This window comes from Chrysochloris asiatica, unplaced genomic scaffold (genome assembly GCF_000296735.1).
Source record: "Chrysochloris asiatica unplaced genomic scaffold, ChrAsi1.0 scaffold00035, whole genome shotgun sequence".
Classification (NCBI taxonomy): domain Eukaryota; kingdom Metazoa; phylum Chordata; class Mammalia; order Afrosoricida; family Chrysochloridae; genus Chrysochloris; species Chrysochloris asiatica.
In genome coordinates this window covers 17114195-17138600 of record NW_006408553.1, presented here as the reverse complement: position 1 = coordinate 17138600, position 24406 = coordinate 17114195, and the positions used below count along the sequence as shown (strand labels likewise).

The window sequence follows — 24406 nt, the reverse complement described above, 5'->3', positions numbered from 1 at the left end:
GCAACAATTATGAGGTTGGCCCAGGAATTGATAGTGTTTCATTCTGTTGTGCATAAGGTCACTATGTGTGAGTACCGACTCGATGGCATCTAACAACAACAACATATTCTACCTCACTATTTTGTTTTTGTTTTTTTCCTTTTCTTTCTATATGTCCATTTCAGCTCTCTAAAGCCTAACTAGAATGGACTCCTGGTGTGATGCTGTAGGATCAGCACTTGACTGAAAATCACAAGGTCAGCAGTTCAAACCCACCGAGTGCTCCTTGGAAACCCTATACAGGGTCACTATGAGTCAAAACTGACTCAAATGCACTTCATAACAACAATGCGTAGGATATTAGGATATCGATCTTTATGAATTTCATATCATTTTGGATGATTCTAATTTTCCTAGAGTCATAAAACATACATTCCATGTTCTAGTTATTACTGAATGCTTGCAGCTGTTTCTTCTAATTTTGAGTCATGTCCCATCGACAGATGACAATCACAAAAGCTTTGCTCCATACATGTCATTGAGGTCGACTCCACTTTGATGAAGTCACTCTTCCTCTTCTAAAAGTTGAGTGCCTTCCAACCCGAGGGGCTCTTCTTCCAGCACTACATCAGACAACGCTCTGTTCCTACTCATAAGGTTGTCAAGGGCTAATGTCTCAGAAGTGGACTGGCAATTCCTTCTTTCTAGTCTATTCTTAGTCTGGAAGCTCCACTGAAACCTGTTCACTGTAAGTGACCTTGTTAGTATTTGAGATACTGGTGGCATAGATTTTAGCCTCACAACAACATGCAAGCCACCACAGTGCGACAAAGTAACAAATGAGGGAGGATATGTAAATATGCTGTTGTTGTTGTTGTTGTTATGTGCCGTGGAGTCAGTTCTGACTCATAGCGACCCTGTACAGGGTTTCCGAGGCTGTAAATCTTTATGGGAGCAGAAAGTCTCATCTTTCTCCTGAGGAACAGCTGGTAGTTTCAAACTACTGACCATGAGATTAGCATCCCGATTTGTAACCACTACGCTACAAGCCCCCTTAAATGTACTTTTGGAGTAGTGGCATAGCGCGGTAGGATAAGCACTGGACCTCTAGCTGCATGTTCAGCAATTCAAACCCACTAGCTACTCCTCTGAAACCATATACAAGGTTGCTATGAATCCAAACGGACTTGACAGCACGCAACAACAAGTAGATCTTTAGAAACATAGTGTAAGTTTTATTTTCTTGACTATGACAGGATAAGAAGTTGCTGTTATTAGTTAATCTTTTCTATGAACTCATCCTAAGGAGCTCTGGTAGCGTAGTGGTTACGAATCGGGCTGCGAACCTTAAGGTCAGCGGTTCGAAACTACCAGCCGCTCCGCGGGAGAAAGATGAGGCTTTCTACTCCCGTAAGGATTTACACCCTCGGAAACCCTGTACAGGGTCACTATGGGTCGGAACCGACTCGACAGCACTTAACAAACAAAACAAATGAACTCATCCTATTGCATCTGTATGTTGTTTTTGTTAAGTGTCGTGAAGTTGGTTTCGTCTCATAGCGACCCTGCATAGGATTTTCAAGGAGTGGCTGGTGAGTTTGAACAGCCGACTTTATGATTCAAACCAAGCATGCAGTTCATTGCTTTATCCTACTGAGCTATACCAGGACTTCTACTGCTTCTGTATACACTAGATCAAAACTAATTATCCAGATAGGTTGCGTTTCCTGGTAGAGAGGCAGAATGCCCACACTCTCCTGATCACCAAGCTCTATCAAATCTACCTCAGAGGATAATGAGATAAAGTTTCTCAAAACTTATCACTCAAAGCAAATCCTAAAATTGGAATTAATCATGCCAAATGATGGTGGGTTCTCTTTTTTTTATGCTATGAATAGACAATGAGGGATTGTGGTATTCTGCAGTGTAACTGCTGAATACAAGACTAAATACAAATCAGCCAAGTTGTTCTTAGACTCAGTTTACCCAGGCAGGGAATGCAGAAGGCCTCCACTTCTAGAAGTCATTAAGGGAGAGTTGCAGGCACTTTAACAGCAAAAAGCCTCCATCTCAGGAGCTTAAATTTGTCTCCAAGGTGAACCTAGGAAGGTGGCAGAAGTGTCGCTGTTATTATAGCAATTTGTTTCCTACAAACAGCAGCCCCCATGTGGAGAAATGGGAGTAGTTAACTTGCTTTTTTTTTCCCTCCCCTCACAGATTTTTTTCCCCCCTGTACCCCTACAGTGCCACCTCAGAGAGGGCAGAGTGGCCTTTTCCTTTCCTCCTGTCATGCTGAATACAGCCCAGAATCTATTGGTTGTTACAGAAGCCTAGTCTCTCCCCAATGGACAATTAGACATTTTGAGAGCAGAGAATGTCAATCCTCAATCAAACGCCACACAGAAAACCAATTATCCTACAAAGAGAACAAAAGAAAAAAATCAGTCTCCCTCCCCTTCCACAGGTTTACAGATGAATGATTTCTGATTCATTCTGGTGACACTTTTGAGGTAAAGAATTGATTTTATTGTTTTTATGAGTCTAAATTTGTTTCTTTTTAGGGTTTTGAAAATATAGCTGTGCATATTTTGTTTACAGACTGGAAAAAATGTTGGATGACCTTCCATAATGTCTGAGAGATGAAAAGTGTATTTGGTTTTAGTTTTTAATATTCTGTTCTCAAAAAGAAAATCAAAGATTTTCAGATTCTTTTTTGCGGCCTGCTTTCCTTTCTCATTTCTGAAGAAAAAGAATAAAGCATATTAAGGGGGGATATTTTACTCCTTTGTAATTAAATGTATTCAAGAGGAATTTTCTATATTTCAAGGAAAGAATGTGAAATCTGAACTATGGGGACTTGACTTTATTTCCCTAGCTTGTTACAAGGGGTATGAAAAATATCAATTTGCTCCTGAGAAATGCTGGAGCAACTTAATTAAAGTTGTTTAAGTAATCTGGAATCGTTTGATGGACCAAATCAAACCCACTGCTGTCGAGCCATTTCTGACTCATAGCGACCTGTATTACAAAGCAGGACAACCTCCCAGTATTTTCAAATCAGTAAATCTTTCCAGAAACAGACTGCTACATCTTTCTCCTGTGAAGTGGCTGGTGTGTTTGAACCATTGACCTTAAGGTTAGCAGTGAAGTGCTTAACAACATGTCACGAGGGCTCCTTCCTTTGATGAAAGATTGTATATAAAAGTGTAATGCGCTTTAATTTAATTTAACGTGAACTTTTCAGAAACCAGAAGGAAGCCTTTCCATACTGCATTCCATTTCAAAACAATATGTTCACAAAGATATCTTTCCAATATCCATGTATATTTGGTTGGGATAAATATAGTCTCTGACCTTTAACTGATGTAAACGTGAAAACACAGAAATTGGACATGCTGTGATGGCTATCGCCTATTCTACAGAACCTTTCAGCATATTGATTAACTGGAAGACACTCTGAGCGCTGTTAAATGACTTCTAATAAATTCATTCCATTGAGGAACTGGCATGCGGACTTCAAAGACCCTACAAAAGATAAGACAGATTAAACAAAGACTGTTAATAAACCTAACCTTGTGACAACAGGCCAGCAGGAAACTTGCGTGACCTTTGTCGGGGTAGCCAATTTCCTCCTCTTAGTTCCTTGTACAGGATAAAGCACTTATGTTGTTGTTGCTAAGTGCCGTCGGTTCCGACCCATAGGGACCCTGTACAGGGTTTCCAAGGCTATAAATCTTGACGGGAACAGAAAGCCTCATCTCCTTCCTGCGGAATATCTGGTAGTTTCGAACTGCTGACCTTAAGGTTTGCAGCCCGATTCGTAACCACTACGCTACCTTATATACCTAGATAAAGGGTTCTAAAAAGATATTCTTAACTGATTCCTCCAGAAGCAGTTGGTGTTCTGTCAGTAATGTTAGTATGAATTCAGCTGGAAGGGTCTTGGCTTCTCTCCATCTTCCTGTCAAGGATTTGACTGATTCAGTCTTCCTTCTAAAGGCTCCCAGGGTTCTCTTTCTGACATATGCCTGTTTAATAAAGTTGTTGTTGAAGCTCTGTCTCAACACTTACCCGTGGGAGAATCTGCTCATTAATGACTCACTTCTTGCAGGTCATGCCCAGCTATGACTTTTTGATTGGGTGATAGGAGAAAGCTGCACTTGGAATTTAAGGAAGGGAGTCTACTTTGGATTATAGATACACCCTGTGCCATCACTGTTTGAAACTCAGTGTTCTCAGGGTGAAATGAAGTACATAGTTGGCAAGGAGTAAATTTTACTTGGTTAACCTAGTGACATTGGGTTGGATTGGGAGGAGCTACAGCGTACAGCTTGTGTAACATATGGAGGTCAAGACAGAGTAAGGAAATGAGTTCTACTCTAGTGTGAGTCTTTCCTGTTCCTTAGCTTCTCTTCGCATGAAAGGAGAATTCAACTGTAATCTCAGCTGCTCCACTTGTGTTGGAGCCAATCTGATTAGGCTTAGATTTGTCCTCTGATGGGATTTGCTCAGCTCATCACCTTTTAAATGGGCACAGGCCCCTTCATGAACTAGTTGGCCCATTCAGCTCTAATTTGCTGATTTTGTCACTCTTATCTCAATGTCAACCTATATGTAGTTCAATAGTCGAATTCTTGCCTTCCATGTGGAAGACCCAGTTTGATTCCTGGTCAACGCACCTCTTGCCCAGCTACCACCCATCCACCTGTTGTGAACATCCATCAGATGTTGACCACTTTTCAGTAGCGTTTCTAAACTAAGATGGACTAGGAAGAAAGACCTGGAGCTCTATTTCCAAAAACCAATCAATAAAATCCCAACAATTTGGTCTGCAATCAGTCATGAGAATGACACAGGGCCAGGCAATTTTGTTCCATTGCTTGAGGTTGTCATGAGTCAGAGGCTGACTTGATGGCTGCTAAAAATGATGACAAGCCTCACTTTGGAATTTGAACTTGGCTTTTAAATATTAAAATTAACCAATAAAGCCTTGATGCCATTTCTCATAAGTACTTTATATCAAAGTTTTTACTCATGGAAGCCAACACTGATTTCTGATTCTGGACTAATTTTCCAAAAGGGTAATTTATATCCATGGGCCACTATTGAAAAGGACTATAATGAACAGGCATTAACTGGAATTAAATTTATTGTAATGGACACATATATGCCCCTTCAATATGTCTTCTACTAATTCCTGCTATTGATAATCAGACCATATGACTGCCAAAATTTCAGTTCCATAAGTAAGAGTGGGATCTTTCTATGAACCCCAAGATCTGGAATTCAGCCAGCCTCCTTCGGGTAGGTTTGGGTCTTATTCCTTTTCATTATTTGATAAAGTGGCTAGTTTCTAATCTAAGTTAGTTTTGTACTTTTTTTGAATTTTTTTTGAATATCTATGTTATAGATAATCATACTTTACTTGTTTCTTCAATGATGAATATTATCTTATTGTAGTTTCTTATCTTACTACAAATGTATTTATACATGAATTGTTATGCATTATGTCAGTAGAGTACACACCTGGAGATTAAACTACTGAGCCATGTTGTTGTTTTTGTGGACTCATTTCCAACTCATAGCAATCCTGAATGGAGTTTCTAAGAAGCAGCTGGTAGCTTTGAACCACAGCCTCATGGCTAGTATCCCAATGCTTATATTATGGTGCCACACCCAGACTCTATACTCGACCATAGTAAATAAATATTTTGATAGATACTACAAATGACTTACCAAAAATTTTTATCAGTACTGGTGGAAAAAAAAAATTCTGGACTTTGAACTTGTGGTTCCTCTACTTGGTATGTTTTTTCCCCTTCTCATCTTTCAGGTCTCAACTAAATGGTGACCATCTTTAATAACTATTTCCTGACACATACAGCTAAAGCTACTTCCCCTTGCCAGTCTCTCTCACCTTAATATACATTTCCCTTTTCAATTGTACTTACCAGTACAAACTTATCTTACTAAATTATTTATTTTTGTGTAGATTCTTTTTCTCTCTCACTCTGTTCATTAGAATACTCACTTTCGGAGGGAGAGAGCCTGTCTTGTATTCCCAGCAACAAGAGTAGTGGCTACCACATCGGAAGTGCTCAGAAAATAACTGCTGAATGACTAGTTTCCCTGTAACAATACAAAGACTGATTTTATTTATAAAACACTTTTATTTCATTTGCTAGGTGCCAGATACCCTTCCAAGCACTTTATACATATTCACTTTATGCATATTAACTAATTTAATGGTCACAACAACCCTATGAGATAGGTACAGTTATGATCTGGTAAGAAAACAGACCTTCAGGAGTTATGTAATTTGTCTATGATTAGATAGCTAGTCATTTATGGAGCTAGGATTCAAATGTAGGCAGAATCACTGGAGTAATGGCTCTGTCCTTGTCCATTTGTTCAGGAAAAAAAACTGTATCTTATTGTTGGTTTGATTTTCATTTCTCTGAGCACTGAAAATGTTGAGGCTCATTTCTTGTATTTATTGACTATTTATTATTTACTTTTTAAGAACTGACAACTTCTTGTGTGTGTTATTGTTTTTGTTTTCTTTTTAAACATTTTTTATTGTGAATTGAATGAAAGTTTACAGAGTAGATCATCAGTTTTACATTCAACAAATCATACACTTGGTTTCATCTAAATTATTATAATTACAATGGTAACATCATTGTAATATCATTTATCCCACTTCCTCCCTGTGTTTCTTGTTTCCATTCCTCCTTCTTTTCCTACCCTTTTGATTTTTTTCCTTGGGTAAATGATGCCTTTGTGGTCTCAAATGGTTGACCATTTGAAGGTGTACATACCTCACTATTGTTATTGTTCTTCCTATACTTCCATTACTTAGCTGAAAATTTAGCCATAAGGTTGATTTCAGTTACAGACCAGAAGGGTGACCTACCAGTCTCTACCTGACCAGTAAGCCTGATGTGTTTTTAAATTTTTGAGGTTTGCTCCACATTTTCTCCCACTCTTTGTAATCTTCTTATGTAATCCCTTTCAAAACAGATGGTAATGGTAGCTGGGCACTATCTAGTTCTTCTGGTCTCGGGTTTATGGAGAATGATGTTATAGTCAATAACTGGTCAATTGGACAAATTGTTTCAAAGCTCTTCAATTTTCATCACTCATCTTTCTCGAGACAGGAAGAAACCAGTAGATGGCCTCTCACAGCTTTTAAGATCCCAGTCACTACTCTTAACAGTAGGGTGTAGAGCATTGTTTCTGTGGACTTTGTTATGCCAATTGATCATGAAATCCAGCGAAACTATGGTTCTAAACTCCCAGTGCCATCAACTCATTCCCTCAGTATGTTTGAAAATCCCAGGAAGTTTTCATTGTTTCTTTATTCCTTACATTGTTTCTGTTGTATAGTATGTATGTACGTATACATTTTCTGTCCTATAGGCTGTGCTTGTATCAACAAAGGGTGCAATAGTTAAGAGCCGTTTGGGTTAGGAAGAGGGGGAGTCATCAAGAACTCTCAGTTACAATGTGACCCAGATGTTGAATTCAGAACCATAAAGTTTTTCACAAAGTCTTTTTTGATTGGGTGGTATGCTGAGGGATGAGTTCCCTGATACAGGGGCAATGGGCACGGATTTACATAAAGATGCTTCCTCAAAGACAACAGCAGGGATTCTGAGTATAGAGAATAATAGAGCTAAGGAGGAGTATAATTTTACAAACTTTTTTTTTTTACCTTGCTGTTTTTCCTTTTAGAAGTTTCCATTGTGAAATAAACCAGCAGATTACCTAATGCCAAATAACACTTACATTTCTGTGAAAGGAAATATGAGAGGAGATGCTTTCCAGATATTCTCAGTGCTTATGAATTAATGAATAGTTTAGCTTTTGTCTGACATTGCTGGGTCAATAAGCATACACAAATCTGGGGGCAGAGTCTATCAACAAATTACTCAATTCTAATGTAAATTAATCTAAACCATTAATTTAAAAAAATGTAAAATATGGCCAGAAAAGCAAGTAATTACATGTTTGTATTTTAGATAGACATTTGTTATTATTTAGACCATAATTAAATTTATTTTTATAAAATCATTGTTTTTCTACCAGGTAATGTCATAAACAACAACAACAACAACAAATGTCATAAATAAATGAAATAATTGTTAGCTACCAGAATTATAAATCAATACATACATTGGACTTAACATGAATTTTTAAAACAATGAAAAAAAAACAAAAAACACACAAAAACAAAGAAGAATTGAAGATGTTTCAGATGAGTGAATGGGATTTTTATTTGTATATGGCCTAGTAAACGATTCTTAAAACAATGAAACCAGATATTTAAGGAAAAATATGTAGATATTGTCAGTAAAATACAGATTAATATTTCTGTTATTATCCACTATTTAAAAAAAACTCACAACCATTAAGTCAGTTCTAACTCATTGTGACTCTATGTAGAGTTTCTGAGGCTGTAAATCTTTACGGTAACACACTATTGTTACATGCTGTCAAGTCAGTTCTGATTCATAGGGACCCTACTGAAGGGAATATAAAGCCTCCTGTTTTCTCTGGTAAAGATGTTGTAGATTCCAACTTCTGATCTTGTGGTTAGCAGCCTAATGTGTACCCTGCTACTACTCCAGGGCTCCTATTATCTAATAACTTGTTAAGCACCAAAAAGTTGGTTCTAATTCATAGCAACCATTTATAGGGTTTCCAAGACTGGAAATGGTTTGCAGGAGCAAAGGCCCTCATCTTTTACCCACAGAGTGCTGGTAGGCTCATATACTCAAAACACCTCATATATTTTTGCTTTGAAGTCCAGTGCTTATCCTATGGAGCCACCGCTCCCCCATTATCTACTATGTTGTTGTTGTTGTTGTTGTTAAGTACCATTAGTGGGCTCCAACTCATAGCCACTCTGTATTGGGTTTCCAAGGAGTGGCTGGTGAGTTTGAACTACAGACCATGTGGGTCAACGCAACTTTGCAGTCCAGTGCTTTATCCCACAGTACCATGCCAGGACTATTGTTGTTGTTTTTGTTAAGTGCCGTTGAGTTGATTCCAACTCATAGGGCAGTATTATTTATAAACTGAACCTATCTTGAATTTCACCGCTTTAAATGTGCACAACACCCCCACACCCACACCTATTGATTGAGTACAGACTGCTTAGCACATGCTGGGCTAAATGTCCAGGAGACAAAAATATATGAGGTGTGTTGAGTATATGGATCTCACTGCACAAATCCAGGTGGATAAGAAATAGAGCTTTTTTTTTTTTCATTGAATTATTTTTATTTCTCTCTTGAGTACTATTCTACTATGTTGTCAAGAAATTCAAACTCAGCATGTTTGAGGGTTACCCTTATCCTGCTTTCCAAGAAATATGCAGTTCCATGATGAGGTGGTGGTGGAGGGAACCCACATTTATTTAATATCTGTAATGATGAGATACAGCTCTGCTTGCTTGCATGTGACTTTAGGTCCCCCTAGCCATGCTGTGGAGAAAGAATCTTATGTGAGTTTAGTCCCTGAAGCCCATGCATTTATCTTGGACCTTCTGGGATGTTAGTACCACAATACCAGGAGGCCTGAATTTCAATCTTACAATTCACAGGACTCTCTTTTATAGGCTGGAACAGTATCTTTCTTCCTCTTGTCCACCTGGTGTTTTCATCTCTTTACTTCCTACAGCATTATCAGGTATTGTATGGGCTTAGTTTATTGGAAACAAAATCCAATATTTGTAGGTCACCACTGGAAATCCTATACAGGGTCAATATGAGTCAGAACCAATTCAATAGCTCTTAACAGTATTAACAACTGTGTTTTTATAAGCCTTGGTAGCATAGTGAGTTACGTGTTGAGCTGCTAACTGCAATGTCAGCGGTTTGAGTCTGCCAGACCCTCTGCAGGACAAAGATGAGGCTTTCTGTTCTCTGTAAGATTTGCAGTCTTGGAAACCCTATATAGGGTCACTATGAGTCTGAATCAACTCCATGGCATACCACCACTGCATTTTGGCCCAGGAACACTTCTTTTGCAAAAATGATAGTGAGTCCTCTCTTTTCTGTAACTATGGTTTTACTTCAGCCTTTGCCTTAGAGCTTTCAGGTACTGTTATAATTACTTTCTCTCTGGTTTTATTTCACTTTTTCTCTCTTTAACTGCTCTCTGATGCGTCTCATAGCTAGCTGTCAGATTTCTCTTTCCAAATATATTTCTGATCCTCTGATCTCTGGCTCTGCCTTCAAAATCTGTCTTGGTTTTCCATTGTCAAAAAGATTATGTCCTCATCCCTTACATATTAGAAATTCTCTATGTTGACCCTAATTGTTAAAATTTATTTCCCAGCTGTCTGCTTTATGACCCTTGTGCTACAATCTAACTACAAAACATTTTAACAAACAAATTTTCATGAGTAAGCTTAGTTTCAGAATGAGGGGGGTAAGGTAGAATCTCCAGTGAATAGTTTTCCTCTTGTCCAGATGGGTCTGGTGAAAGGGCATGTGGAAGGATGGGAATAGGATTCTTTTGATTCAATAGTGAGTAATTGTTATCATGACTAATTGTGATTGTCACAACTATAGGGGTAAGAGATGTGAAACATTCCAGGAACAGAGGACACTAAGATCATCAAGAGTGAAGGACATTAGTGGAGCATGAGATCCTTACCAGAAAAGCAGCAACAGCAGAGACAGAGGCACAGGTGATGGCATCTAGAGATAGAACAGTGGAGGACTCTCAACTCACGGAATGAGAAAGGCTGTGTGCCTGTGGGTAGGAGGTTGGCATGCAAAATGTGCCCATTGGCCATATAAATGAGTAGATATTTTCTGTGTGTTTTGTGTACATCAAAAGAAAAAAAGAAGAGGGGATAGAGGTACTGTTAACTGATGCTGCATGGAAGGGATTGAAATCATTGCAATGAAGCAAAATATGATTGGCTGACTGTGAAACTGATGATCTGCCCTGTAAACTATCATTCAATTCACAATAAAAGCTTAAAAAACTCAAAACATTTTAACAAGAACGTGTTTCCCCTTTTGTGTCTTGGTTCATGATGTTCCTTCTGCAGGAAGCATCCTTCTTCCCTTCACATTGATTTCTACATGATCAAATTCTCCCTATCTTCAAGAAAAAGATTCTATGCTGATTTCTTCACTTAGAGATGAGTTTATGGCTGGTACCAATATAGTAGAAGAAAAAGTTAGTCTGGAAAGTCAAGATATACATGCAAGGTGAGATTATAATATTACATTTATCAAGATGTGGGTGAAGAAATCCTGAGTAGGGGATAACACAGTACTGAGTGGTGATTGTGAGCAGTTAGGGCCAGGTGTAGGAATACTCAGAAGTAGTCAAGGGTGTGACTAGTCCATTCTTGTGGTGCTGGACAACATCAGGCTTCTTTCTAATTCCTAATTTAGGGAAAGGAGTAGTTCACCTTAGTGCCAATACTTCCATGGTACTTTCATTATATCTATCTTATGACTATAAAATTAATACGGATAGAAGGAGCCAATTATCAGTCTACTTTTCTTCTAGGTTGTAGCCTGCTCAAAGACATGAAGAAATCTCGTGTCCATCATTTTGGTGCCCTCGAATTCATGGAGGAGGGCACTGTGCCATTTTACAAAAAAAGCCATCAAGATACTGGTATCAAAGATGACACTGATGCCATTAAACATTGTCACAATAGTAAACTGAAAAATTGATTAGTATGGTAGCCATTAATATGCTTGTCCTTCTGCTGTTGCTGTTAAGTCCCGTTGAGTCAATTCTGACTCGTGGCAATCCTGTATAAGGTTTCTGAGGAGTGACTGGTGAGTTTGAACCATCAGCCTTGTGATTAAAGCTGAACTTGTGGCCATGCGCTTATCCTACAGCACTACACCAGACTTCTACTGTTGTTGTTGTTTGTTATTGTTAAGTGCTATGGAATTGGTTCCAACTCATAGTGACCCTGTCTGGGGTTTCCAGGAGCAGCTGGTAAGTTTGGACCACTTACCTTGTGGTTCAAACAAACATTGTGGTCCCGTACATTGTCCTGCAATGCCAAACCAGGACTTGTACTTTGTTGTTGTTAAGTGCAGTAAAGTTGATTCCAACCCTGTATAGGGTTTCCAAGGAGCAGCTGGTGAGCTTGAACCACCAACCTTGCAGTTCAAATGTCTTTGCAGTCTAACGCATTAATCCACAGCATCACACCAGGACTCCTATTTTGCAGTCTGATGCATTAGCCCACATGCCACAGAAGGACTCCTAATAACAGCCTTCAAATAAAATGATATTCTAAATGTATCAGATCTTATTTTTCAATACACTGCATGCCAATTAGACAGCAAGTTCCATCATTTATTTTTTTAAGTTCTGAGATTAACTGAAATCTCAGGACTACCATCCTTGGCATGTCAAACCACCTTAAACAAGTGTATTTGAAATGTAAAGGGAAATTGGCATGAAACCTAAATTATCCTGACATAAAAGATGAACTAGACTTATGTTAGTAAAAGAAGACTGTGATATAAATCTAGCATGGATATAGCGTACAGAAGCTACTTGAATACCATATACCATGTTCTTCTTTGTTGTTGTTGGTGTCAAGTGTCATTAACTCGGTTCTGACTCATAGCAACCCTGTATAAGATTTCCAAGGAGTGCCTGGTGAGTTTGAACCTCTGACCTTGCATTTCAAATCAACGTTGTGGTCCAGTGTTTATCCTTCAGTGCCGCATCAGGACTCCACATCCTTCTTTAATGAAGGGCAAAAGCTTTCTTAATCAGCTAACCTGTGAGCAGCCATGGATTCACTTTATAAATGAGACACTTGGTTTGCATATGAATAGAAGACACTTGGTTTGCATGGTGAAGGAAGTCACTTTCACTTTTATTATTATTATTATTTGTTTATTTTTTAAAGTTGTTTGTCTGTAGTTGACTTCCCTGACAGGTCTACCTGTCTATTTATAAAAGGAGATTTGGATCTAAACCATTTCGGCATATAATATTCCTACTAACAGTTTTTGCTCCAGGATATTCCTATGACAGATTTTTTACCACATGTGATTGTTGTTAGTTACCATTGAGTTGGCTCTGACTCATGAAGGACAACTTTACATGTAATAAAATGTTACCATTTTGGACATGAAGTACTCTCACTTTTCATAGGTCACTGGTATATCTGACTGAATTAATCGATAAATATTTTGATCCTTTAATAATAATCCATCCACCTCCTAACTCTCTAGCCAGTTGAAAGAACTAAAGGAAAAGGGGTACTTGAAATAGGGAAAGGCCCAGTTAAAAATATTATTTGATTCCCTGTTTTCTCTTTGGCTAAATGCTACAATGATTGTAGTACTTGAAATGTTGCCAAATCCAGCAATACAAGCTTCACATGATTTGATACTAACTTGCAGGAAAGGAGCCCAGACCTTTTTCTCCCTATGTATTCACTGAAATAAGAAATATCATAACCAGCTTGTCTGCTTACTTTCAGCCCATTGTTTTGGGAAAAATAAGGAGAAAACTGACTAGCATTCAAAAGCAGCAGCCAAGAAAAGCACAAATCTTTTTTCTTGTTATATATCAACTTGTTTAATCAGAGCATTTGTACTTTGATGTATTATTATTATTTCTCTCTATGGGAATTGATTTGTAATGTTACCTAATCAGTGTGGTTCCAATTTTAATCTTGGAGCTGAGTAATAAATATAAGACATTAATTTCCATAAACCATATATATTTGAAAGCTTCATTTACATAGCAAACAATTTAGGCCTATAAATTCTTATGTGTTTCTATGCCTTTTGGGTTACTGCTTGAATAACCTTTTTATAGTTCTGGAAAACCATCATGCTGCCCAATGCTGACAAATTTTTTACTCTTGTCCAATGCATAAAAATGTGTTTTAAGTAACTCTCCAATACTCCCTCAGTAATTTTTCTTTCTTTTTTTTTTTTTTTCCCTCTCTCTCACTGGTGAGGGTAATTCCCTTTTCGGAGCTGAAAATTCCCTTTCTGTGCCTTACCAATTTCAGTACATCATTTGGAAGCTTTTGCTAGTCTAGTTTATGCTTATGATCTAGATGATACCATACAACCTTATTTATCCCAGGCAGGACTATTCAGCTTTAAGAAAAGTGCAGACTCAGTTGTAAGGAACACCAGCCCTGCATCTCAGAGGTCAGGATCTGGAGACTCGGGTATAACTGAGTACACTTAGCATATAACCTGAGCATTTTTCAAAGTAAAAATGCATTCTATTTTAGAAAATATGTGTGTGTGTGTGTGCATAAGAAGAGGGAGTTTTTTCAAAGGGGAAATACAGTTAGCTCCTGACCAATAACAGTAATCTAATCTTTAATCTCATCATATAGAATATGCTCAAAGTTTTAAATAAATTTTACATTTAATTTTTGATTTTACATTTTACAAGTTTTCAGAAAATTAATTTGAGTCTGTGGCACTGTAGGATAGGCACTGGACTGCTAATGGCAAGGTTGGCAATTCAAACCCACCAGCCACTCCTTGGAAATTCTATATAGGGTCACTATGAGACAGAACCGACTCGAAAGTACTTAACAACAACTTTAATGACATCCTACTGGAGTCATTAAAGGTGTAGTGTAGGACAAGCACTTGACCACAAGGTCATTTTGAACTGCAGCGTCAGCAGTTCAAACTCACCAGCTGTTCCTCGGAAACCCCATGGAGGGTCGCTATGTGTCAGAACCGACTCAACAGCACTTAAAAACAACAACTCTGATGTAGGATAAGCACTAGACTTTAAGGTCAATTTGGAGGCAAGGCTGGCTCATCAAATTCATCAGCTGCTCCTCAGAAACCCTATACAGGGTAGCTATGAGTTGGAAAAGACTCACCAGTACTTAACAACGACTAATGTAATAACATCCTAAGGGAGTGTTGTTATGTGCCCTGGAGTCAGTTACAACTCACAGCAGTCTTGTATATGGTTTCTGAGGGACTGGCTAGTGAGTTTCAACTCCTGACCCTGTGGTTAGCAAACTAGTGCTCTTCTTACAGTGCCACACTTTATCATTCTTAATGCACTTTTGTATACATTTGATCTTTACAAATATTAATGAGATATGGCTCTAGTCATGTTATAGATAAGGAGACTAAAAGACATTTTTCTTTTGTTATTGTTAGTGATATAAAGGGAATACTAATTGTAGTCCTTGTGTGGCACTGTAGTATAAACATTGGACTGATTACAGAAAGGTCGGTGGTTCAGATCCACTAGCTGCTCCTCAAAAGCCCTATGTAGATTGGTTATGAGTCAGACATGACTCAATGGCACTTAACAACAACAACTGAAGTATAGGAAGAACTGAAATTGATAACTGTTCATATGCACATAGCATGAAGATGTTGGCTGATGCCTTTTTATAAGACCACCACAAATGTTTTCCTGTTTACCAGTTACCATTCAATCAATTCCAAATCTTGGAAACCCTATGTGTGTCACAAGAGAACTCTTCTCCACTGGGTTTTCAGTAACTGATTTTTCTGAAGTATACCAACAGTTCTTTCTTCCAAAGTTCACCTGGAAAGACTCAAACCTCCAAAGTTTTGGACAGCAGCTGAGGGTCTTAACAATTTGCACCATCCAGGGACTCAGTTCTCCTGTTTACCCATGACTTTGGAACCTAAGGAAAGATAAATTACAGCCACAGCAGAAGACTGCTGACCCCATGCCCTTATTGAGTTCACCAGTGATTCCATTCAAACAACTTCCCTGAATCTATAGCAGGTGGGTAGTGAAACAAAATCATTAGCCACTGTTTCACAAAGGAAAATAAATCAGGGTTTTCAGCCCAGTTTCTAAAAACAAGAGTCAAGTTTTTTCTTCCTGCTTTCATTAGGTAGTGTTAGTGGTCATGAGATTCATTGGTACATGGAAGTGTCATCCCCGTTTTTCCTAGAGTCCAGTAAATAGATGCAAAAGAGTATGCCAGCCCTGTTATAGATATGGGTAGAGACAGAGTAGCACAGAGGTTGAAAAGAAAAACTTCAGTTCTACCAGTTTTGCCACCTCATGCTGTCCTACTTGCTCTTTTGGTGAATTTTCTGCATGAGCTATATGAAGGGGATTTGGAGTCAGGTACAAATCTGTGATGGAAGAAGCACAGCCATCATGCTCCTTAGAGGCCAGGATAGTGAGCCTGCTCTCTCATACTTTGGACATAGTATCAGAAGGGACCAGTGCCTGGAGAAGGACCTCATGCTTGGTAATGTGAAGGGTCAGCAAAAGAGAGGAAGACCACCCCCAACAAGATAGATTGGCACAGTTGCAGGAAGATCTGGTGATCTGCTTCCCTGCAGATTACAGCCAAGAAAACATTATGGACTAGTTCTACTCTGTTGCACATGGTTCACCATGAGTCAAAATTAACTTGACAGTAGTAATTTTGATTTTGTTTTGAATTTCACTGTTTATGTAAGTCAGAACTCAAGGCCTAGCATGGTTGAATTCTCTACTCAGTAGCTCACAAGACTGGAAACAAGTTGTTCTCTGGCATTTTATTTCTTATGTAAGACTTGATTTTTTTTTTTTTTTTTTCCAGGCTTACAGGTTCTTGGCAGAATTCATTTCATATGGTTGAAGGACTAAAATTCTCATTTTCCTGCTAGTTTTTGGCTAAAACTAATAATCAGTACCTGAGATGCATACATGTTCTTCAAGACCAAAAGCACATCCATATGATCTTTTTTGTAACCAGGTAGAGAAAAGTCTGTGCTTCTAAAGTATAGTTGACTGTTGCACAATATGGGTTTGAATTATTGTTAGGTGATGTGACGTCAACATCAACTCATATCAACCCTATTCCCAACAGAATAAAACACTGCCAGTTCCTACACCAAACTCACAATTATTATTATTATTATTTCAGCCAATATGTCAACCCATTTTGTTCTGGGTCCTCCTCTTTTTTTTTCGCTGACCATCTACTTTAACAAGCATAATGTTTTGTTTTGTTTTGTTCCAGTGACTTCTGACAACATGTCCAAAATATGAGGGATGAAACCCTGCCATCCTCATTTTTAAGGAGCATCTGACTGTACTTCTCCCAAGACTGATTTGTTTGTTCTTCTGGCAATCAATAGTTCTTTCAGCACTCTTCTCCAACACCATAATTCAATGCAACAATTCTTTTCCAGTCTTACTTTTTCATTGTCCAGCTTTCATATACCTATGAGGCATTAAAAATACTAAGGATTGGATTGGGCATGACTTAGTCTTCAAAGTGTCACCTTTGTTCACTGAAGAGAAGGATTAGGGTGTTTTATAGGGTTTAAGGAAGGCTTCAAAGAATGAGTACCCAAGGACAAATAATTATTTATCAAATACATAGCAACCAGTTATAAGGAAAGGTTGAATGTACAAGTCACAGTGTTGAGATGGGAAGTATTAAGGATTATTGTGTACTTTTTCAAATTTAGTGGGCACTTTTATTCTTCATGCTCTGTTGTTGTTGTTATCAAGTGCCATCGAGTCGGTTCTGACTCATAGCAATCCCATGTACAGCAAAACAAAACAATGTCCGATCCTGGGCCAACTTCACTACCGCTGCCATACTTGAGTCCATCAATGATGCCACCTGGCCAATCCATCTCACTGGGGGGTCTTCCTCTTTTTCTCTGACCCTCCATCTTACCAAGCATGATATCCTTCTCGAGCGACTTTTCCCTCCTGACACTATGTCCAAAGTATGAGAGATGAAGTTTAGCCATCTTGGCCTCCAAGGAGGCCTCTGGCTGCACTTCTTCCAAAACAGATCTATTGGTTCTTTTGGTAGCCCATGGCTCTTTTAGTATTGTCCTCCAAAACAACAATTCAAAGGCATCAATTCTTCTACGGTCTTACTTATTCACTGTCCAGCTTTTGCATTCATATGAGGTTATTGAAAATACCATGGCTTGGGTCAGGCTCACCTTAGTTCTCAAGCTGACATCTTTGCTCTTCAACACTTTAAAAAGTTCCTGTGCAGCAGATTTGCCTAATGCAATACATCATCTGATCTCTTGATTGCTGCTTCCATGCGTGTTGATAGTTGATCCAAGAAGAGTGAAGTCCTTGACAACTTTAATCTTTTCTCCTTTGATAACAATGTTGTTTATTGGTCCAGTGGTAAGGATTTTTGTTTTTTGACATTGAGATATAATCCATATTGAAGGTTGTACTCTTTGATCTTCATCAGTAAATGTTTTAAGTCCTCTTCACTTTCAGCAATCAAGGTTGTATCATCTGCATATCACAGTCTTCCTCCAATCCTGATGCAATGTTTTTCTTCATAGAACCAAGCTTCTGGGATTATTTGCTCAGCATACAGATTGAATAAGTATGGTGAAACAATGCAACCTTGTCGCACACCTTTCTTAATTTTAAACCATTCAGTGTTCCCATGTTCTGTTCGAACAACTGCTTCTTGGTCCAGGTACAGATTCCTCAGAAGTACAATTAAGTGTTCTGGAATACTCATACTTTGCAATGTTGTCCACAGCTTGTCATGATCCACACAATCAAAAGCCTTCATGTAGTCAATAAAGCATAGGTAAACATCTTTCTGATATTCTCTGCTTTCAGCCAACATCCATTGGACATCACCAATGATATCTCTCGTTCCACGGCCTCTTCTGAATCCAGCTTGAACCTCTGGAAGTTCTCTGTCAATGTATGATTGTAGCCATTTCTGTACTACCTTGAGCAAAGCTTTACTCACTTGGGATATCAAAGAGATTGTCTGATGATTTCCGCATTCCGTTGGGTCACCTCTTTTTAGAATGGGCACAAATATGGATCTCTTCCAATCAGTTCTCCAGATAGTTGTCTTCCAAATTTCTTGGCAGAGATGAGTGAGTGCCTCTTGTGCCGCCTCACTTTCTTGAAAGATTTCAATTTTTATTCCATCAATTCCTGGTGTCTTGTTCTTTGCCAATTGCTTCAATACACCTTGGACTTCTTCCCTGAGTATCATTGGCTCTTGATCATATGGTACCTCTTGAAATGGTTGAACATTAACCATTTCCTTTTGGTACAATGACTCTGTGTATTTCTTCCATCTTCTCTTGATGCATTCTGTGTTATTCAATAATTTGCCCAGAGAATCTTTCAATAATGAAAGTTGAGGCTTGAATTTTTTCTTCAGTTTCCCCAGCTTGAGAAATGCTGAGAGTGTTTTTCCTTTTTGATTTTCTGATTCTAAATCTTTGCAAATGTTATCATAGTATATGGCTTTATCTTCTTGAGCTGATCTTTGAAATTTTCTGTTCAGCTCTTGTACCTCCTCATTTCTTCCATTTGCTTTAGCATTTCCATGCTGGAGAGCAAGTTTCAGAGTCTCTTCAGACATCCATTTTGACCTTTTCCTTCTTTCTTGTCTTTTTAATGACTTTTTATTCTCTTCATGTATGATGTTCTTGATGTCATCCCACAACTCTTCTGGTCTTCAGTCTTCAGTGTTTAATGTATCAAATCTGTTCTTCAGATGATCTCTAAATTCAGGTGGGATAAATTCAAGGTCATATTTTGGATCTCGTGGGTTGGGTTGTAATTTCAATAGCTGAGATTGGCCCCAGGCACTAAGACCTGATCCTCCCTCATTGTCAGGGAGCTGGCTTCCTACAAAGGAACATTTCATAAATGTTTAATTTTTTTTTTTTCCCCCACTGCTCATCTATCAGTTTTCATGCTGTGTGGCTTGCATGGTGCTGTAATTCTGAAAACTATGTCACAAGTATTATAAATACTAACAGGGTCAACCACAGTGGACTGAATTCAGCTGAGTTTGCAGGCAAAGAAAGAGTAGGATGAAGGAAAAACGGAATATTTCCGAATAGTTTGGCACTGAAAATCTTATGAATAGCAACGGAGCACTGTCAACACCAGAATGTTGAATAGTGAAACATGCTGAATACCACTAGACTATTATAAGATAGAATGGTAGAAGATGAGTCTTTCTGGTTACAAGGCATTCAAAATACAACTGTGGAAGAGCTGCCTCCTCAAAGTAGAGTTAACCTTGACGACACAAATGGAGTAAAACCTTTGGGATCTTAGTTTGCTGATGGGGCACAACTCAAAATTAAGGGAAGTAGTTGTAAACATCCACTAATTATCAGAAAATGGAATGTATGGACTATGAGTCTAGAAGACTGGAAACTGTCAAAAATGAATTAGAGTCCCTTTTTCATCCCAGCATCGTAGTCGTCCTAAGAGGGAGTCTGAGAGACATGAAAAGTCAGAGCCATGAGGGATCCTGGGGTCGGTATCCTTGATATCATTGTTACCCGGTTACTATCCTCCCATATATTCCCAGGTCTGGTTTGGTTTTGATTTTTCTTTTTGGAACTAAGGCGTTCCCCATGAGGACACCACTGGAACGATGCTCCCAATGGAAGCCAGGTGCGCCACTTCCGGCTTGCAAATAACCAACTCCGCCCATCTTCCTTCTATTTCAGGTCTCACAATTGTAGCAGGGAGAGCATCCCAGTCCAGGCAACTGGTATCGGTTGGTGACTCAGGTCCATAAAACACAAGGATTTGAAGTGCAGTGCGGATGGCTGGGATGCATCTCTTCCCAAAGTGCCCCAAGCTCTGCGTCCACTCCTGTCCTTCTGCCTGAATCCACGGAGCTCCAGATCCTGTTCTTAGGCGTCGTGAAGGTGGAGCCCGGGAATGGGTCCAGTGGTCATTGAACATGTGGCTGTAGTCTTCACCCAGGAAGAGTAGACTCTGCTGGATCCTGCTCAGAGAAAACTCTACAGAGATGTGATGTTGGAAATCTTCAGAAACCTCGCTTCAGTCATGGCTGGAAACCTTAATGATGGAGAAAAAATACCCAGTGAGCATATGATGGTGCAATTTCTGAAGTTACACCTGGTTATTACACTTGCTAGGTGAAATCACGGAATCACAAGGCTGGAATGATCACCTTGACAATCAGGGGAGACATTTGAGAGGGAAATGCCAGATGCCAAATGCCAGAGAATCCAGTGAACACCACAGTAACAATCTACTGGATTCCTCTGTTTCTGAACAGAGCTGTTCCTCTGTTGTACCAACCGTCACAAAAACCTGCAGTGGAAGCTTGCATTCTCATTTGGGATCCTTCATGCTGCAGTGAGAGGGAGACGGAGCCCAATGGGTGACTCCGGTCCATAAACGACCAGGATTTGAAGCACGGATGGCTGGTGTGCATCTGTTCCCGAACTGCCGCGAGCTCCGCGTCCACTCCTGTCCCTCTGCCTGAATCCGCGGAGCTCCAGGTCAGGTCGGGGCCTGCTCTAAGACTTCCTGAAGGTGGAGCATGGGAATGCCTGCCTCTATAAAAGCAACAGAGTCCTGGTGCGACACTGCAGGATAAGTACTGTAGTGCAAGGCCGGTTTCAACCACAAGGTTAGTGGCTCAAACTCGCAATTCGCTCCTTGGAAATCCTATACTGCGTGTCTATGAGTTGGAACTGACTCGATGGCACTTAACAACAATAACATAAAAGCAACGAGTGAAAATGTCAAAACATAAGTACAAATTAATAATTGTCCATAATGTTCCTTATTTTTGTGATATGATCCTGTACCTCCTAATCTCCTAGCATTGAAGACAACGTGAACACTCGGGGTCTTGGGTTATCAGTTTTTGTGTGGATGGTCCAGGGTGGTAATGCAATGACTGTGAGGAGCACAAGAGAACTGCCATTCTGCAGTGCCTCTAAGTTTTACCACCTCAGTGTACCTTCATTCTACTTTGTTTTGTTGAATCTCATGATGGGTCTTCTGAAAGGCATAGCTGTTTGTCCCTAATGCAGTGATGATCTAAATTAGACCATTTCTCGAAATTCTCTCTGTTTTCTAGCTGTTCTTAAGGATAAACAGAAAGCAACATGACTGAAGTTGCTTGCAGTCAAACTGTAAGGAGATTGTTGTCTTATAACACAAAAAGCTACCAGTCAGAAAGTAAATATATTTAGTGAAGGGACAAGGGTGTTCACTATCCTTTAGGGTAGACATTGGTGGTGGTGGTGGTAGATGTGTGCCAGGGAATCAGTTCTGACTAATAGCAACCCTGCATAGGGTTTCTGGGGCTTTAAATTTTTGTGAGAGCAGAAAGCCTCATCTTACTTCTGTGAAATGACTGCTAGTTTTGAACAGCTGACTTGGAGGTTAGCAGCCCAACTTGTAAGCCCTCTGCTACCAGAGTTCCTTGGTCAAACATATAAAACTGTGTGAAATCCCTATGAGTTTTCAGTTTCCCAAGGTTGTCACCTTTACCCTTTGTCCTTGTACACAATGAATATGTGATACCTTGCTGACCAGAGTGTGTAGGATATTTTAGGTCTTAGTGATCATCGAAGATGTGGTCCAGGGAGAGTGCCAGAAGTGCAGGCTTTCCTGGATAAAATTCTGCAGAGTTGTGAGGATGGAAACCTATAGAGACTTGATCTCAGTGGGAGAGAATGAGATCTTTTATTTTGATGGTAATTCCTATAGTCATGAGAAATATTTTACACACCAGGTTACTCCAGTATTAGGGCAGAGGAGTGGGATTACATTGTTAACATAAAACAAGAACCATCTCATATTCTATGGAGCTTACATATCCCGGCTGCCTCGTGAACATAAATCTCTTCATATGAAAGTGAGTTTTCATTTATTTCTCTTGTGATTAAAAACCCTGAGACTCATTAAGGGTTATGAATGTAACACTGGCTTTGGGGGTCCCTTTTAGACACGGAAAGATTTGTGTGGGATTTTTTAGAGACTTTTAGCTGTGTTTATTTAGGTTTGACATATTATTTGGATAAAAATGAACTCATACTTAAAAACAACAACAATGAAATAGATTGCCCACGAGTTCAGAGACCCTGTTCCACCACCCTTTTCACTTTCAGGTCCACTGAGGTGGCCTTGCCCTGGGCGCTGAAGGGTACACGCACGTGCCGTTGGCAAGATTTCTGTGAGGATGTTGGGAGCCCGGGACGGTTCTGGGGCTTGCAGCCGCCACCATTCACCCTAGCAGTAGGCCGATTCCGGCAGGGAAATTGTCGTGCTTTCTGTATCTGCCGAAGTCACTGTGATTCTGTTAGATATCGAAGGCTACTGTATTTCCTTATATTAAAGAAAATGTTAAAGAGTATCTGCAGATACATTGGGAAGAAGAGGAATGCCAGAAGGATGTCAGTCTCTTGAAGAAACAAGCTGAAGAGGACACCCACCTGGATGGGTCTGTTCCAATCCCTGAAACATCTTGGAGTGGGGTCGATAAACTGCAACAGATGATTCAGGCTGTAGTTGATAATGCCTTGTGGCAGATGTTTTTGGGTCAAAAGACCATGATGCTGAAACAGCTGCAGGGCCACATGTGGAAAGTGGTAGTCACAACTGGGCACATAAAAACAGAGTTCTTTGAAGAAGTAGTTCCAACAGTCAGGAAATCAAGAGACGCTGAAATGGAAGTGTGTATCTATTCGGGTAGTAGAATGTATAGGCACAGAAACTAGTATTTGGGCGTTTTACAAAGGGTGCTATTCTTGAGCTCTTTCGTTGTCACTTCGATACCAAGATTGGACACAAAGTGGAGTGTGAGAGTTACTGGAAGATTGCAGACAGCATTAGGTGCTCAACCAACAACATCCTGTTTCTGACAGACGTTACTCTAAAGGTCAGTGCTCCCGAGGAAGCGGGCGTGCACGTCACTGTGGTAGTGAAGCCTGGCAATGCAGGATTGACCAATGATGAAAAAACTTAACTACAGCTGCGAAGTCCTGGTGTGGCGCTGTGGGTTAATGTGCCAGACTGTAAAGCCGTTTGAACTGCAAGGTCAGCAGTTCAAGCTCACCAGTCACTCCTCGGAAACCCTATACAAGGTTACTACGGGTCGGATCCAACTCGACGACATTTAACAACAACAACAACAATCACATCCTTCTGTGAACTCCACCTGCCTTCCTCAAGTTGGAGAAGGATCCAAAGCAGGACCAAACTGTTCCTCAGAGTCATCCCTGTAGTCTAGTTCTATTCTGATGGTGAAAGTAACTTACTTGAAAAATACATATACACATACACATAAGTTTGCAGGTAAATGTGTATATGTTCAAATTATCTTCTGCAGGCACGTACGTGGGTGGGGAGGGGGGCAGAGAGGATATGCTCAGTTCAGTGAAAATGGAAGCTTATATAAACCTGTATTGTATGTGGATTTTTCAAAGCCACAGCTCTAACCCTCACTTGAGGGCAAAGTGTACTCACTAGAAGTAACTGCTAAAATATAGATCAAATGTGTTATGTTTCTCAGGTCATGTAAAAATATGGAAAACTAGTTTTTGAAAGTTATTCAGAAGCCTTGCTATTGTAAAAATTGGAAGTATTGCAAAGACTTATTCCTAATAATAATTCTACTGTCCCTGTT

General features: G+C 39.5%; 1 pseudogene; it reads left to right on the top strand.

Moving 5' to 3' along the window:
- The first annotated feature begins 20971 nt into the window (after positions 1–20971).
- On the top strand, positions 20972–24010 carry LOC102838180 (annotated as a pseudogene).
- The last annotated feature ends 396 nt before the right edge of the window (positions 24011–24406 follow it).